Source organism: Sceloporus occidentalis, unplaced genomic scaffold (assembly GCF_023333645.1).
Source record: "Sceloporus occidentalis isolate IW3139 unplaced genomic scaffold, rSceOcc1.0.p SCAF_3, whole genome shotgun sequence".
In the NCBI taxonomy this organism is placed as follows: Eukaryota; Metazoa; Chordata; class Lepidosauria; order Squamata; family Phrynosomatidae; genus Sceloporus; species Sceloporus occidentalis.
This window is the reverse complement of record NW_028316983.1, coordinates 73,843,797-73,861,673: the sequence shown is the minus strand read 5'-3', so window position 1 is coordinate 73,861,673 and position 17,877 is coordinate 73,843,797. Positions and strand designations below refer to the sequence as shown.

Here is a 17,877-nt window from a genome sequence, read left to right as displayed (position 1 = left end):
AAATCAGTCCTCAGATCACCTCATTTCCAACATATTCAGAACCAATCGGGAATACATAAAATAATATCTTATTATGTCATGGCAATACACATTTCTCAAAGTTAAATGTTTAGAATCATAGGAAATAAGGGACTACTGTTGGCAAGGGAAGGAATCAGTCTTCTGCTGTGATTTTCGCAGGTTCATCAGTATGTGGAATTGATTTTGCATGAGTATCTGTAGTTTCTATGTTTTACAACTCCACCTCTGATTTCTCCTCTTCTAATAATCTTCTCCTCCTCAGTGCAATATAACTTCTCTGGAAGCTTGTCTTTACGCAGTAAACATGTGCATTGTGTGGACCATTAATGGACAATGGGCCCACAGCAGTCAACATCCAAACATTTCCTTAGGGAAGTTCACGAAACATAATGGTGATGTCTATCTCCTAAACTTCAAAAATATTTAGTGAGTGGAAGTAATCTTGATCTGGTAGCTGGCTAATCAATATTTAGTTCTATTGTATTCATTAGGAATATTACTATTGCAGTTTTGGGAGCCAAAATTTTGCATCCCAGTATGTAACACCTGGAGAAGTTTCCAAACCAGGTATACACTGCAAGCTCAGTCCTGCATGTCTGTTGAGGAGTGAGCTTCAGATCAACAGCTGTCTTGCTAGAAAAATACACCTCAGTTCCAGGCTTCAGACTTCCTGCTTCCAAACCGTAAACGTATTCCTACAAAGTTTCAATATCATCCAATAAACTGTTATTTCCAGTTCTTATGAAGATTACTTGAAAAATGGTCTAACAACCAAAGTGTAAAAACCAGGGTGACTTCAAGTCTTGAGTATTCCCTACCAACATAGCCAATCCCAATTGGAAGATTCTGGGAAAAGATAATCAACATGGTAAAGTAGTTTGAGGGTTGGGTTAGGACTCTGGGAGACCAGGGTTCAAATCACCATTCAGCTATGGAAACTCACTAGGTGTGCTTGGGCAAGTCACACTCAACCTACAATGAAGGCAACAGCAAACCTCTTATTGTCAAGAAAACCCTGGGGCAGCATAAATCAGAATTCAAGTTACATAATAATGTTTTGTTTTGGCTGGGAGCTTTGGTTTTACCAATTTATTGTGCAGTTTTAGAAGGCTGGTAGACATTTGCCTAACACAACCAACTGTACAGGTTTTGGTATGCATTTTATCTTTAGTAGAATCCTACTTTAAATGCAGTACCAAAAATACTTTCCATATGGACAAATATGCACGATGGGGAACACCACACACATCCAAATCTGCCTATGTTCATTAAGATAAATATAAAAGTGCAGAACTGTTTGAATATATCTATCTTTGGTGCAATTTCACTTTAATAGCTTTCCACTCTTCTGAGCTGTTTTTCACCCAAATAATGGTCTAATTAATTTAATCCTTCAAAGTGCTTTAGGACACAATTGCCTGCCTTCGAATTGCTAGCAAGCCAACGTATGAGTGGTTTAAATTTTTGTTTGACTAGCAAAGGTAAGAGTTTCGTAGAGCTGGGTAATAAAGGTTTCTTCTGTGGGAGCTGATAACTTTTACAGCAGTATTACAGTTGCAAAGGGAAGGGAGAGATGGAAAATGATGCATTTACCTAGTTGCTGTGATTTGCGTAGAAAGAATTCCAATTTTCAATTTATGGCAGATTCTTGGCCTAGAGACTGTTGTTATTACACCTTGCACTGGTATGTTGGTCCATTAATCAACTCTCCAGTATTTACCTTGCTTCCATCCCACTCCCAGCAATAAACAATTCATGGTTTCTTGCTGCTATTGTTGTCGTTGTGTGCCTTCAAGTCCGTTCTGACGTTACCCTAAGGCAAAGCTATCATGGGGTTTTCTTGGCAAGATTTTTGCAGAGGAAGTTTGCCATTGCCTTCTCCTGAGGGCTGAGAGTGACTTGCCAAAGAGCAGCCAGTGGGTTTCATGGCCAAGCTGGGAATTGAAGTCATAATCCAACATTTGAACCACTAGGCCACATTGGCTCTTAGTGCAGTGAAAAGTCAAAGCTAACTTTTTTGTAGTTTGACAATTTCCTAAAACTGTAGATTTTGGAAATGCCAGGAGTTGCTTGGGGTAGTTAGAGTTTTTCTGTTAGTCAAGTGGACATATCTGCTCTGCCAACAATAAGCACCACCTATTCCCATAGTGAGAACTAGGCAAGCTGAATCATCAGATTTTCCTACCAGTGTGCCACCCACATTAAGTCGGTTTACAGACTTGAGGGAAATGACAGCTTCTCCACAGATGGCAAATGGCTGAGAAGGCTGATCTGTGATAGTTAACATAGAGACTAGGAGATGAGGAAGTTGCCATGTGTCTGAACTCTCCAAATGAATCTGTGACTTTAAAAATTAATCTGAAACTTGAGACTGCATCTCCTTGATTTAAATGAGGCACTCCAGTCCATGCTGGATAGTGGCCAGTTTCTAAAATGAAAAGCTTATGGTTCATGCCTGTGCAGAGGCAGTACCGCAGTCTGGATGCCATGAATCCGAATATGTTGGTTATTCAGTAGCAGAAGAAATAAACCCCTCATGTGATCAAAAAAGCAGATCTAGGTCTGTGCATTTCAGTGAAACTCTGATTGTGCCCACCCCCCAAGAAAAAGCAAAAATATAGTATACAGCTGCAATGAGTTTTATGTTGTAATGAAGCAAAAAGTAGAATTTTTCATTTGAATGACAACTGAACAGAAATCTGCAAAGGTTCCCATCTGCAATATGGTTTGTTTAAGATAGTGATTACATTTTAAAATGAAAGATGCAGACTCTTAAGTCTGCCTGTGAGTCAGACTGCCATCTGATCCTGATGTGCTTTCCCATATGACTGGAGGTGATCATAGTGGATCACTGGTAAAGAAAAAATATTTTGTACTTGCTCAGAACCACTTTTCTATTGGCTTACATGTTCCAGACTTAAGCTTCAATAAGCAATACCTAATACTAAGTTTTAGCTGTATTCTTTCTCCTTCTCCATTTCCCAGCAGGGGCTTACCAGTTAAGATGGGGTCAGATTTTCATGTCTTGTCTTCTGAATAAAAGAAATAAAACTTCATACAGCAGCTACATTTTTCACCCGATGCTAAGAGGTTGCTCTTGTCCTGTCTGTGTCCCTTAGGAAAGGGAAGCCAGGAAAAAGCTGCATCTTGCAAGCAAACATAACCATGTTTCCATCTGAGAAAATGTACAAGGAGAGCGAATGTATGTAGCCAAGCAACCATGCATTATGGTAAAATGGGTCATTTCGAAGGCACAAATTGCCTGTGTGCTATCGGGAGGAAAATGATACCCCCAACAAAGATTTGTTTGTGGTGTCTGCCTCTGAATTTTTAGTTCAACTTATTAAGAAATAATGTGGCCCTTTTAAATTTTTCATGCCCTCCAGGCCTTTCCTTCCTTTTCTCTGCTTTACACATATCCTCCCCACCCCACAGGCCTTGGATCATAGTCATACACCTTTCTTGCTGGTGAAAATGACAACAAAATTACAGAACTGTCAAGGAGATCTAAATAGCACTCTCCTGTTCCCACACCTTTAGGGAGAACTGAACTGCCTCAACAGCATTCCTGGTCCAGGCAGAAAAGACTTCAGGCTGACGATCTCCCTTTGGATCCTAGAAAATCTTGTTCATTTTCACTGAATGTATGGGAGGGAGTATGGAAACCATAGCTACATAGTGAATATTGCCTATAGCCACATCCAATAGGTGTGATCCATCCCACAGATGACTTTGCAATTATGATATCCAAATACAGTGGATCCTTGTTATATGCTAGGGTTTGGTTCCAAGATCCCCCGTGTATAACAAAATCCGTGTATGCTCAAGTCCCATTAAGTATAATGACATAGCAAAATGGTGTCCCTAATAAAAAATGGAACATCAAGGTAAATTTATACTTTTTTGGAACATTTTCAAACCGTGTATGCTTAAATCCGTGTATAAAAAATCCGTGTATAAGAAGGGCTGACTGTAAAGTGTTATACACAAGTGTCTGTTTTGTCCTAGTTGAAAGATGGTGTGGGAGCTTCCAACCCCTGGACCCTAAAACTGGCTCCTCATCCTTAAATGAAATGCAAAGAGGGACAGCCCACCTTCAAATGAGGGTCACAATAAGGACTTTCTTTCTATGATCAATGAAATTAAGCAATATAAGTCACTATACTTCTCTGCACATGTTGTGAGGCACATGTTGGGGAAAGAATCTTGAAGAAGTTAGAAGTTAAAAATTAATTTTATGGAAGATGGACATTTGTTTTCTACAATAGCAGTATTCTGAAGCAGATTTCCTAAAACAATGTGAATGGGGAGGAGGGGTGACACAGGCAACAACTGTCCTACAAAGATGGGGTGGCAGGTTGACCCTTATGGAAGCAGAGGACAACAGTGAAGTGAGATTTTTCTACTCTTTGTACCAAAATTATGCTGCCATCATACTCTTTTTCACTTCTGCAGCAGTTTCTGCCTACCATGGTCCTTTTGTTGGAGAGAAATGAGAAAAATAGCTGAGCAATGATCTCTTCACTGTTAAATGAGTTAATCAGAGGCACATGCTGAGAGTCAGGGACTTTGCAAGTACAATCAGGGATGAGAGACGACATAATTGGTTACAACTGGGAACACGAGATGAGGTATGGATGGAGCACATGTGGGTATGGCAAGGGAAGAACTGTACTTAGTCACTTTTGGTCCTATGGGCTCATTCTTCCAAGGACTACAAATATGACCTTGGAATTTCAAGAAAGAAATATATGTTACTGTGAAAATCCATCCTGGTCTTTTGAAGATCTCATAATTAAGTTCCCCAAACAAGTGGCTAATTTCATAAACGTTTTGACTCAGACCATGGATATTTTTTTCAGTTTATACGCATGCACCTATTCCACACAGAGAAACTGACTGGACTAGTAACTGAATCTTCTTTCAGTGCTGGTGATGTGCCAGTTTCCTCCACTGCACCCAAGGGCAGCAGGCAAGCTTGAGTGTGCAGGGCACATTTTTTCCACTCTGATTCAAAGGAGGGGTGTGTGTCTAATTTGGACCAGATTGTTTTCCTCCTATCCAATTACCATAGACAGTTCAACTACAAAAAGTGTTCACTCTAACAAATTAAAGGATCCTAGAGAAGCAAAATTGGCATAGGTCATCAAGCACTTGTCCTCTGACCTCAATTTCCCTCCCCACTACTATACTAACTGAATAGCCTTTAAAGCACTTACGTTGCATTCCTACCAGGGAGTACATTCCCCTGAACTCACATGCATACTTTTGAAAAGGCATGCACAAGTCTGCAAAATTAGCATCTGTTTCGACTAAGATTATTTTTCTTTTTGTTCAACTTCTGATTTTATTATACTATCAGCAATCACAAAAGATATGAATACTTCATTGTGTAAATGCAGTTCTGTCTCTGCTGAATGGCTAACAGGACATGGTAACACTTCATATGAAGCTCAGATCAGCGTGAATAAGTTGTAATACCATCTATATTTGAATCTGCAAGAGGAAATGAGGGATGTAAAATAGAATTCCTCTGAAACCTGGTCAATATTTGGAGGGTTGGTTTGGTTGAAATGTTGTGACAAAGGTGAACAACTATTGCCCAAGTATTAACTACCTGCCACTGATAGCACCACTGGGGAGCTATACCAGAAAATGCAGCTCTTGAATTAGGACCCCTCTGAGCTTTCTGCGGCTTTCCTTAATAGTTCCGACTTGTTCCCTCCAAAATTCACTCTGCTTCTATCCACCTTACCCTGCAAATAAATTTCTAGTGTCCCTCTCCGCAAACCTTTTTTTTCCAGTGCCTGCACTGCAAACAGAAATATAATAATGGAAGAAGTGGATAGCTGCTATGTTGCTTTGAAATTTTTCCACTGAGGATGTTTTATAGACAGGTTTACTTTTCACATTCAGGGTCTGATAGCCATATTTGTACACAGGAAGGAAATTTATCTGAGATCAGATCAGTTGGTCAGGTCCTGAGGGAGTTTTGCTTTCCCTTCTGGTGTGTACAATTGTTTGCCTGCTTGGGTCAAAGTTAGAGTTTTGTTACATCTATTTTTTCTTGCAGTATCAGGGTGAATGTGAGGCAGCTTGTGCAGAAGTTTTTCAGACAGCAGGAAGTGTGACAGGCAGTGGCTGGAGTAAGGAAAGGAAAAGGCTGTGGCAATTCACTCTGCGTATGGCTGGCTATGTGTTGGCAACATTACATGTTAGAAAACTGCAAATTACACACACACACATAAACACAGCGAAGCATTTTTGTGTACTTCTTTAAAGAGATGAATTGTACCGTGTATCTCTCATTTGCTTCAGATTCCTGTGCCTGGCAAAAAGACTTTTCACAAGTGAGAAATGTCATGCTTGGTGACAAACAATATCACCAAGAGATTTTTGTTTTTTAAGTATTCAAAATGCTATATGAATGAAAGAGAACGAGCTATTCCACCTGCCCCTCCACTCGATGGGGATAATTAATTTCACTCTTAGATCTCAGGTGTTAATTTGGGCCTACATAGCTATGGGTTCAATAAGCAGGATGCATGCAGGGCATATTCACAGATGTAGTCATGGATGATGGCTTTCTCAGTTTCCCACCTATTTCCCAAGTTGCAGAGGCCACAGCCCACTGAAGCAACCCGACTTGCAGACCAGACTGTAATTTGCCCTAGAGAGCCTGATCTAGAGATAAGAGGATTCCTGTCCTTCTGTGCACTCCTCTCTATACAACACAGACCTTCCTCTATCCACTGTCAAATAATTTGGTTTTGATGTAAGATCTCTCCTGATGTTCTTCCACCAGTGTTGTGTGAATAGTTATCTTCAAAGCAGAACCTGGAATGTTATTTTGCCGAAGAATTGATATAATGTTTTGCTAAAGCCATGCATAACTGAGCATCCATAACTGAACAGTAGTAGGATGGTGTTCTGAATCCCAGAGCATCATTCTACCATTGCTTCGTTATGGATGGCTTCAGTATGTCATTATAGTCATTCCTCTTAAATGTAGCTTTCAAATCTCTGCTCCAGGGAAGGATTAATTCACCACATGCACACAGACTCAGGAGCATGCTTGAGCCTAAATCAGGTCGCTAGTTAGCAAGTTTTCAGCACACTGCCAAGAAGAAACCCAGCAGATTGGATCAAATGGCTTTCCTATGTTCAGCATATTGTGCTGGAAGTTCTCTTAGCTTTTTCCAAAACACATGAAAACACTCAAGTCTTTAATATTTAATCCTGCCTCAAAGTACAAATTGTCAGATGCAAGGAAATGAAAAAGAGTTGATAGCACCTGACAATGAGAACCTTTGTTGCATCAGGGAGCAGGCAGAGTTGTGTGGGTTTCAAGTCTTTTAGGATCATCATCATATCATTATCTTGATTATAAAAGGCCAACAATCATGGATCACGTAACAACAAGCCACTGCTTGAACTAAGATGAAAAACGGCATTTCTTTTACTTGTTTATTATAAGTATTTATTCATTATTCTTGGCACATCAGGGCTTCTGAGGTAATACACAACAGGTATAACTACATGAGACGTTATTTGGACAGTGTATAATACCAACAGAATAAATCTTTTAAAGCAAGGTATTAAAACATTACACAAAGTTAGCTGGGATGCATTTATATGGATTGGCATGTTGCATATTGTAAAAGCTTGGAAATATTTCAGTTACAAGAAAGTCCATGGATCATACCATTCTTCCTTTAGTTGTAATTTGAATGCATATAAAACTTTCTTATTTGTTATCTTAACTGAAGACTTATAATAGGAAAACATACCTGCCTTTCCATGTAATGAGTTATATATATAATTTAAAAGGATCCTTTATCTCCTGGAATTATTCAAACTAACCAACCAAGACAAGGGAAGCTTTGACCTTCCAAACTCTTTGTCCTACAATTCCCATAATCACTTAACCATGCTGGCTGGGGCTTCTGGGAGCTGAGGTCCAAAACAAAGGGAATTACCCAGATCAGCAATAGATACTATGGCTGTAATTCTTTACTTTCTAATAAGGAGGTGAATCCTATTGAACTCAATGGGGCTTACTTTGAGTAGATATCTGTGTAACCAAATTGTAACCAGTGCAGCTGTTGTTGGTAATATAGGCAACAGTTCTTTCTGCTTAACAAATGGAGAGAAATATGAATATAGCAAGAATGACCTGATTTAAATGCAGTAGAGGTGTCTGGGGATACTGCAGGGGAACACTGTGATGTTTTTTCAGCAGAGAACCTCCAATGACTCAGTGAAAAGGACAATACTTCAAACCATTGTTTGAAGCCTTCTGACTGGGAAATGTCACTGCTTCTATATTTAATTATATTTTAGATTAAAAGGAAAGAAGCTGATTTTAATAGCAAAATCTGGTCTACTTCTTATTGTTTTTAATTGCTTTGAAGTTTTGGTTTTGAGTTATGGTAGCCCAATGAATCAGACACCTCCAAGAACCGTGACCATCAACAACTCTACTCAGATCTTGCAAACTCTGGCTGTGGCTTCCTTGGCTGTATCCATACGACAGAAATAATCTGATTTTACACCACTTGAACTGCCATGTCTCATTGCTATGGGATTCTGGGAACCTTAGGCCTGTTACAGACTGCCAAAATAAAGCTGCTTTGGGTCTCTTTGGAGGTATGCTGTTTAAATGATGCATGCATCCTAAGAATCCGGAAGCTGCACCAAAGCTGCACTCCAGTGCTTAGGAATGGAGTGTGGCTTTGGCGCGACCTCCAGACTCTTAGGACCCATGTATCATTTAAATAGCATGCCTCCAAAGAGACCCGAAGCAGCTTTATTTTGGCAGTCTGTAACAGGCCCAAGTTAGTTGTGGCACTTTGCAAGATCTGAGCAGAGCTGTTTAAATTAAAAATATAATTAAATATAGAAGCAGTGACATTTCCCAGTCACAGATGCAGCTCTTGACAGAATCGATCTATATGACACAGAACCAAACTAAGAAATGGCATCAGAACAAAATTCAGACCATGAGTCTTGCACAGATGAATCATGAAAACACATAGAATTCACCTGCAGGATCTGAAGTTTATCTTTATTGATAAAACATATATAAAGCTGCTGTTCACTAAAATAACATTTGTGATAGTTACATCTATAATTAAAAACATTAAGAAAAGCAGTTTTTTAAAAAATCCTAAAATCAAAACAAGAGAAATCTCCCAAATAGTATCAAACCCCTTTTATAGTCTGAGCCACTTTGATAAGGGATTTCCCTCATGAGGGAAGTCAGGCTAGCTTCATCCTTGTTGCACTTCCAGCAGGCCGTCATAATTGTACTATTCTGTCTGGACTCTGAATTTAAAATAGCCTTTAATCTGTTTTTCAATCATGTTTTAATATTTTTATTGTACATTGCTTTGGATGCCCTGGTGGTACAGAAAAGATGTTAATAAATCCTTTTAACCAACAAACAATTCTGGACCGACATTAGGAATGCTAGGAGGTCTCCTGTGATTTCACAAGCCTGATATAGTTGCTGTGTACCAAGTTAAAATAACATAAGCGCACACCAAAACGAAAAGATTGGGGAAAAGATGCCTGGCTTACATTTTCATTCCAAATTAAGTAATTGGAGGGGCGGGGGATCTTGCAGACCGTCTTTCTGCCCTGTAACCAGTATCCAAATCAGAATAAGGCAAAAGAAATTAAACTATTTGCCTGCATTTAACCATCCGGATTCAGTAAAGGCAGACTAGGCTAGTTTCACAATTTATTCTAACGACTTAGAAGAGTGGTATAAAGTGAGCTTTTCCTCCATCCCAATAAAGCAGATCATACAGAGGCATTAAGGATGTTATATGACAGTTTTACACATACATGCTGATTGTCAGTGTTCATGTGTTAGAAGTGGTATCTAATCTAATCAATGTTAATCAATGTCTCTTGAACATCTTTGGGGATTCAGTGTTTCTGTCAGAGGATGCTGAATAAAAACATACCGAAGCAGTTTCTAAGAGTTTTTATTTAAAGTATAAAAAAAGGAAGCCTATCTGCCTATCCCGGATTAATCAGAGAGTGAATAGGGATATAAAATTAATTTATCTAGAGTGAATTACTTGAATGAAAGCTCTGTGCTTTTATGCAGCTCTCTCTCTCCCTGAAGGAGTCTGGTTACTGTAGCAGCAGATTTCTTTCAATTACTTGGTATAGAGATTATTCAAGCAGCAGCAGTAAACTTCAAATTCTCTATTGCCATACTTCGGCAAAGTGAATGTGGGCTTCTAATTATTTGATACAATTTTTATCCACTTGCAGCATTTACCAAAACCCCACATCAACTCAGTTAGCAACGAGGCTGGTTGACTGGCATGATTTTTGTATTATCTGAATGCATATATGTCTAACAAAAGGTCTAGATGGCAAAATTATCAGTTGCTTGGATTTTGGAGCAATAAACTACACCTGTTTAAAGAAGCAAATCTGTCTCTCTCAGAGCTGCTTCCCGATGCTACATTTTACAACATGTCTTAATTAAGTTCTCTGTCTCAAGATGTGCACAGACATCACAGAGGAAAGGTTACATCATGAATGTTTATTTTGCAGCAGAGAAGAGCATTCAACAAAACTGTGCAAGTTGGAGAAAAGAATATGTGGGTTTAAAAAAAAACTATAAGTATATTGTATGTCTCCATGCAATGCATTGGTGTAGAACCATTCCTATATGAATTTTGGATGAATCTTTTGAATGTGCATCTTGAGATTTATGATCCTAACATCCTAAGCTGCCTTCTCCTCTCCTCAGCATTCGGCGTCAGATACCATCAATAGCCCAGTAAATGTGTCTGTACAATCCTGTGACTATCATATCGGTTGGAAATTTCAAGAAAACTCTTGTTTTCTTTACTTAAAGATCTGTTTCTTTTCTTTCCAAGACTGAGCTTTGTTTTGGTTCATCTAATGCTGTGGATAAGAGCAGTGTCAAACATTTAATTGAAATAACATAGCAGTAGAATCTAGCAGTTTCTGGATGCATCCTGACTACTGCATCACATGCATTACTTTTGATTTCCGTTGAGCTGCAACAAGTATTGTGGAAGTGATAACATGCTGCATCAAGCTGCAAATTGTCCTAAGTATACTTCTCTGAAAGCAAATTCTACATTAACAAGTGACTTTATCACATGGGGAAAATCGGGGGGTTAACCAGCGATAAACCTGTGAAAATTATGCAATCGCGATTAAGATTTTCACACAATGCCGACATTAAAGTGCCATTATCCCGGGAATAAACTGGCAATAAACAGCAACAAATCATTCACAGGGAAATCCCGTGAATGATTTGTTGCTGGTTATTGCCTTGTTACTTCTGGGATAATGGCTTCTTAAGCATGATGTGTGCGGAAATCTTTAATCGCGATTGCATGGTTTTCACAGGTTAATCGCTGGTTACACCCCCAATTTTCCGCATGTGATAAAGTCCAAAGTTTCACTGAACTCACCGAGATTTACTTCTAAGTAAACTAAATACACTGAAGGCACCAGATCCCATCTGATCCTGGAAGCTAAGCAGAGACAGGCTTGGCTAGTACCAGTACTTGAATGGGAGACTGCTAATGAATACCAGGTGCTGTTAGTCTATATTTCAGAGGAAGGCAATAGCAAACCACTTTGGACTCTGTCTTCACAAACATGATTAAGGTCATTTTAACGATTGTGGGACTACCTAAACCTTCAAATCAGGTATTTAAGGTTTCCCCCTCTTTAGAATTTGATAATCATTTTTGGAGTGTTATCTCCATTTTTTTATTACTTCAGTGTCCATTTATTTCTCAAACCCTTGATTTCTTAACAGTGCCAGTTCTTTCAAAACGCTTAAAGGAGCATTTGGGTTTGAGCACACTTTCTGAGAGTGGGATATGGCTGCTATATAGGACATTCAATGCATCTGACTAGATCTGAGATTACTTATATATATAATATATTTGTCCTTCCACATTTACGGCTTTGACTTTTGCAGATTTGATTATTCATGGATTTTATTAATTAATATCTCTCTAGGGATATCTGGGTCCTCCAGCGCAACTCTATGGTCAACTTTAACCAAAAGTCGCCCAGAGGGACCTAGAAATTCCTAGAGAGAACACTCCACTTGTGTAGGAGCATTTGTAGCTCCTTCAGCTCTATTCTATGGTCAGTGTCTGGCAGATGTTGACCACAGAGTTGCACTGGAGGATCTAGAGATTCCCAGAGAGGTGTCCTCTCAAGTAAAAACATGATGATTTTGTTATTTGCGATTTTTCCATATTCACAAAGGTCTTGTGCCCCTAACCTCAGTGAATGTGGAGGGACGAGTATACACACACACACAGTGGGCTCTTGTTTTCCACTGGGACTTGGTTCCAGAATCCCCCATGGATAACAAAATGCATGTATGCTCAAGTCCCATTAATTATAATGACATTGCAAAATGGTGTCCCTTATAAAAAATGGAAAATCAAGGTTTGATATTTGAAATTTATACCTTTTTGGAACATTTTCAAACCATGTATGCTTGAATCCGTGTATAAGAAATCTGTGTGTAAGAAGGGCTGACTGTATACACACACACGCGTGCGTGCACACACATACACAAAGTGGGCCCTTGTTATCCGCTGGGGCCTGGTTCCAGAATCCCCCATAGGTAACAAAATATGTGGATGCTCAAGTCCTATTAAATATAATGGCAGAGCAAAATTATCAAAAAATCTCGGCCTCAGAGGGAGCCATCAGGCAGACCCAGCAACATCTTGGACTGCCTGAAGGAAGAGGCCCCTCCCTCCTCAACTGTCATCTCGGCCTCAGAGGGAGCCATCAGGCAGACACAGCAACATCTTGGACTGCCTGAAGGAAGAGGCCCCTCCCTCCTCAACTGTCATCTCGGCCTCAGAGGGAGCCATCAGGCAGACACAGCAACATCTTGGACTGCCTGAAGGAAGAGGCCCCTCCCTCCTCAACTGTCATCTCGGCCTCAGAGGGAGCCATCAGGCAGACACAGCAACATCTTGGACTGCCTGAAGGAAGAGGCCCCTCCCTCCTCAACTGTCATCTCGGCCTCAGAGGGAGCCATCAGGCAGACACAGCAACATCTTGGACTGCCTGAAGGAAGAGGCCCCTCCCTCCTCAACTGTCATCTCGGCCTCAGAGGGAGCCATCAGGCAGACACAGCAACATCTTGGACTGCCTGAAGGAAGAGGCCCCTCCCTCCTCAACTGTCATCTCGGCCTCAGAGGGAGCCATCAGGCAGACCAGCAACATCTTGGACTGCCTGAAGGAAGAGGCCCCTCCCTCCTCAACTGTCATCTCGGCCTCAGAGGGAGCCATCAGGCAGACCCAGCAACATCTTGGACTGCCTGAAGGAAGAGGCCCCTCCCTCCTCAACTGTCATCTCGGCCTCAGAGGGAGCCATCAGGCAGACACAGCAACATCTTGGACTGCCTGAAGGAAGAGGCCCCTCCCTCCTCAACTGTCATCTCGGCCTCAGAGGGAGCCATCAGGCAGACACAGCAACATCTTGGACTGCCTGAAGGAAGAGGCCCCTCCCTCCTCAACTGTCATCTCGGCCTCAGAGGGAGCCATCAGGCAGACACAGCAACATCTTGGACTGCCTGAAGGAAGAGGCCCCTCCCTCCTCAACTGTCATCTCGGCCTCAGAGGGAGCCATCAGGCAGACCAGCAACATCTTGGACTGCCTGAAGGAAGAGGCCCCTCCCTCCTCAACTGTCATCTCGGCCTCAGAGGGAGCCATCAGGCAGACCCAGCAACATCTTGGACTGCCTGAAGGAAGAGGCCCCTCCCTCCTCAACTGTCATCTCGGCCTCAGAGGGAGCCATCAGGCAGACCCAGCAACATCAGGGACTGCCTGAAGGAAGAGGCCCCTCCCTCCTCAACTGTCATCTCGGCCTCAGAGGGAGCCATCAGGCAGACCCAGCAACATCAGGGACTGCCTGAAGGAAGAGGCCCCTCCCTCCTCAACTGTCATCTCGGCCTCAGAGGGAGCCATCAGGCAGACCCAGCAACATCATGGACTGCCTGAAGGAAGAGGCCCCTCCCTCCTCAACTGTCATCTTGGCCTCAGAGGGAGCCAGCAGGCAGACCAGCAACATCTTGGACTGCCTGAAGGAAGAGGCCCCTCCCTCCTCAACTGTCATCTCGGCCTCAGAAGGAGCCATCAGGCAGACCCAGCAACATCTTGGACTGCCTGAAGGAAGAGGCCCCTCCCTCCTCAACTGTCATCTCGGCCTCAGAGGGAGCCATCAGGCAGACACAGCAACATCTTGGACTGCCTGAAGGAAGAGGCCCCTCCCTCCTCAACTGTCATCTCGGCCTCAGAGGGAGCCATCAGGCAGACACAGCAACATCTTGGACTGCCTGAAGGAAGAGGCCCCTCCCTCCTCAACTGTCATCTCGGCCTCAGAGGGAGCCATCAGGCAGACACAGCAACATCTTGGACTGCCTGAAGGAAGAGGCCCCTCCCTCCTCAACTGTCATCTCGGCCTCAGAGGGAGCCATCAGGCAGACCCAGCAACATCTTGGACTGCCTGAAGGAAGAGGCCCCTCCCTCCTCAACTGTCATCTCGGCCTCAGAGGGAGCCATCAGGCAGACCAGCAACATCTTGGACTGCCTGAAGGAAGAGGCCCCTCCCTCCTCAACTGTCATCTCGGCCTCAGAGGGAGCCATCAGGCAGACCCAGCAACATCTTGGACTGCCTGAAGGAAGAGGCCCCTCCCTCCTCAACTGTCATCTCGGCCTCAGAGGGAGCCATCAGGCAGACCCAGCAACATCTTGGACTGCCTGAAGGAAGAGGCCCCTCCCTCCTCAACTGTCATCTCGGCCTCAGAGGGAGCCATCAGGCAGACCCAGCAACATCAGGGACTGCCTGAAGGAAGAGGCCCCTCCCTCCTCAACTGTCATCTCGGCCTCAGAGGGAGCCATCAGGCAGACCCAGCAACATCAGGGGCTGCCTGAAGGAAGAGGCCCCTCCCTCCTCAACTGTCATCTCGGCCTCAGAGGGAGCCATCAGGCAGACCAGCAACATCTTGGACTGCCTGAAGGAAGAGGCCCCTCCTTCCTCAACTGTCATCTCGGCCTCAGAGGGAGCCATCAGGCAGACCCAGCAACATCTTGGACTGCCTGAAGGAAGAGGCCCCTCCCTCCTCAACTGTCATCTCGGCCTCAGAGGGAGTCATCAGGCAGACCCAGCAACATCAGGGACTGCCTGAAGGAAGAGGCCCCTCCCTCCTCAACTGTCATCTCGGCCTCAGAGGGAGCCATCAGGCAGACCAGCAACATCTTGGACTGCCTGAAGGAAGAGGCCCCTCCCTCCTCAACTGTCATCTCGGCCTCAGAGGGAGCCATCAGGCAGACCAGCAACATCTTGGACTGCCTGAAGGAAGAGGCCCCTCCCTCCTCAACTGTCATCTCGGCCTCAGAGGGAGCCATCAGGCAGACCCAGCAACATCTTGGACTGCCTGAAGGAAGAGGCCCCTCCCTCCTCAACTGTCATCTCGGCCTCAGAGGGAGCCATCAGGCAGACCCAGCAACATCAGGGACTGCCTGAAGGAAGAGGCCCCTCCCTCCTCAACTGTCATCTCGGCCTCAGAGGGAGCCATCAGGCAGACCCAGCAACATCAGGGACTGTCTGAAGGACGAGACTTCTCCCTGCTTTAATTGTCACATTGTATTTGTATTGTATTCAATTTTCACTGTACACCGCTATGATCATTGCGGAATAGCGGTCTATAAATAAAACGTATTATTATTATTATTATTATTATTATTAAAATGGTGTCCCTTATATAAAATGGAAAATCAAGGTTTGCTATTTGGAATTGATACTTTTTTGGAATATTTTCAAGTCGTGGCTGCTTGAGTCCATGGATAAAAAATCGGTGAATAAGGAGGGCCGATTGTATGTGGGTGTGGATGTGTGTGTGTGTGTGTGTGTGTGTGTATAATATGAACAACCTCAAGTTATTTGTTGAAGGGCTAAGATATACATCCCCTTCACTTCTCAAAACAGCTGGAAAGGGCAGTGGTTGGGCTGAGCACCAAAACAAAGGAGGCAGGGAGTGAGGAAGGAGCAATGGATAAGCAGCTTCCTCTACTTTGAAATTGTGGCCCCCATAAAAGCTGTGCTTTGTCTCATCAGTGGTGTAGTAACTTGAGCATTGGACTGTGACTCTGAAGACCAGGGTTCGAATTCCAGCTCAGCCATGAAATCCACTTGGTGACCCTGGGCAGGTCACACTCTCTCAGCCTCAGAGGATGGCAATGGCAAACCTCCCTCTGAAGAAACCCCATGTATATAAAAGCATTAGGGTTGCCATGAGTCGGAAATGGCTTGAAGGCCCACAACAACCACATTGAAGTTGAAGGCTTTCATGGCCAGCATCCATAGTTTTTTGCGGGTTTTTCAGGTGATGTGGCCATGTTCTAGAAGAGCATATGCCAGCCACAGATGCAGGTGAAATGTCAGGAATAAACTCTTCTAGAGCATGGCCACATCGTCCGAAAAACCCAACAAAAAAACCCCAACCACAGTATTAACATTCACAAAGGAGCCATTGCGGTGGTTTGAGCGTTAGGACTCTGTGGAAACCAGGGTTTCGAATCCCGACTGAACCATGTAAACCCAAGTCACACTCTCTCAGCTTTAGAGGATGGCAATGGCAAGCCTCCCTCTGAGGAAATTTGCCAAGAAAACCCCATGATAAAGAGTCGACATAAGTCAGAAACGACTCGAAAGCACACAACACACTGTATGGGACGGGTAGACGGTGAAACATCTACAGGAGAATTCATGGCTGGCGTTTGGTAGTGTTATTACTTGTGATTTTTGTTGGACATGTTGAGAAAAGATGGGGGAAGAAAAGACATAGGGAGCTCTGGCCCTTTCGTCTGACTCTGCCTCCCCCCCCCTTTTTTTTTTTTTTTTTTTCACTCTCCCCGCGCTCCCCGTCCCCAACCGTCCCTTCTCCCTCCTTTCTTTGTCCCGCTTAGTAACTGAGGCTCCCAGCCAATCCTCGGCCGGCCGGCCGGCTTTCTCGCGTTCCTATTGGCCGGACGGTTGGAGGCCTCTCAGCCAATCCTGGAGCCCGGTGCTTCCCTCTCAGACAAAAGGCGAGCAAAGCGGCTCTCACAAACTGGGCTAACTAATCCGCCGGCCCCTCCCCCACCCCAGTTCCCTCGCGCCCAACTGTCGTTCGCTCTGGCCTCGAGCCAGAGGTGGAATAAGCAGCGTCTTCCCTGAGAAGAAGGCGAGGAAAGGTGGAACGCGTAGCCAGACGAGCTCCATCTTTCTCTCTCATAGTCAAACTATGGCCACAGTTTCAGCCTTCAAAAGTTCAGAAATACACCCCCCAAAACCGTTGTCTGTTTCACCTCCAGCTTCATCACCCACTCGCCACTGTTTCTAGCCTAGAAATAAACTTTTTTCCCTCCCCACACGACCTTCCTTCCCCTCCTCTCAAAAATGGGTTAAAACGTTGAAAGGTAGCAGCAACAAGCTGGTCCTGAGAAGGAGCTGTTAGCTACTCAACTGGCTCTTCCACACTGCAGAAATGAAGTAGTTTTTTGACACCACTTGTTTAACTGTCATCCTGTGCAGTCCTGAGGTTTGTAGTTTGGTGAGTTTGACGCCCAGATAGCCCTGGAGGCCTCGCCAAACTACAAATCCCAGGATTCTGTAGGAGAGGGGCTGCATCCGCACTGCAGAAATAACCCAGGTCTACACCACTTTAACTGCCACGTCTGATGCTATGGAACTCTGGGAATTGTAGTTTGCTGTGGCACCTGAATTCTCTCTCTGACAGAGAAGTCTAAATAGCTCACAAAACTACAGT

The 17,877-nt window shown here is 43.5% G+C and overlaps 1 protein-coding gene and 1 long non-coding RNA gene across 2 annotated transcripts in view; one reads left to right on the top strand and one right to left on the bottom strand.

Annotated features, from left to right (window-relative positions):
* LOC149316227 (uncharacterized) overlaps nt 1-16,941 on the bottom strand; it is a 38,989-nt gene extending 22,048 nt beyond the window's left edge. Inside the window, exon 1 of the long non-coding RNA XR_016280448.1 lies at nt 16,863-16,941. This is a non-coding gene — a long non-coding RNA (uncharacterized LOC149316227). The remainder of the gene's footprint in view (nt 1-16,862) is intronic.
* LOC149316226 (phosphatidylinositol 3-kinase regulatory subunit gamma) overlaps nt 1-17,877 on the top strand; it is a 348,381-nt gene that overhangs the window by 275,007 nt on the left and 55,497 nt on the right. The gene's annotated exons all lie outside the window — the stretch shown is intronic.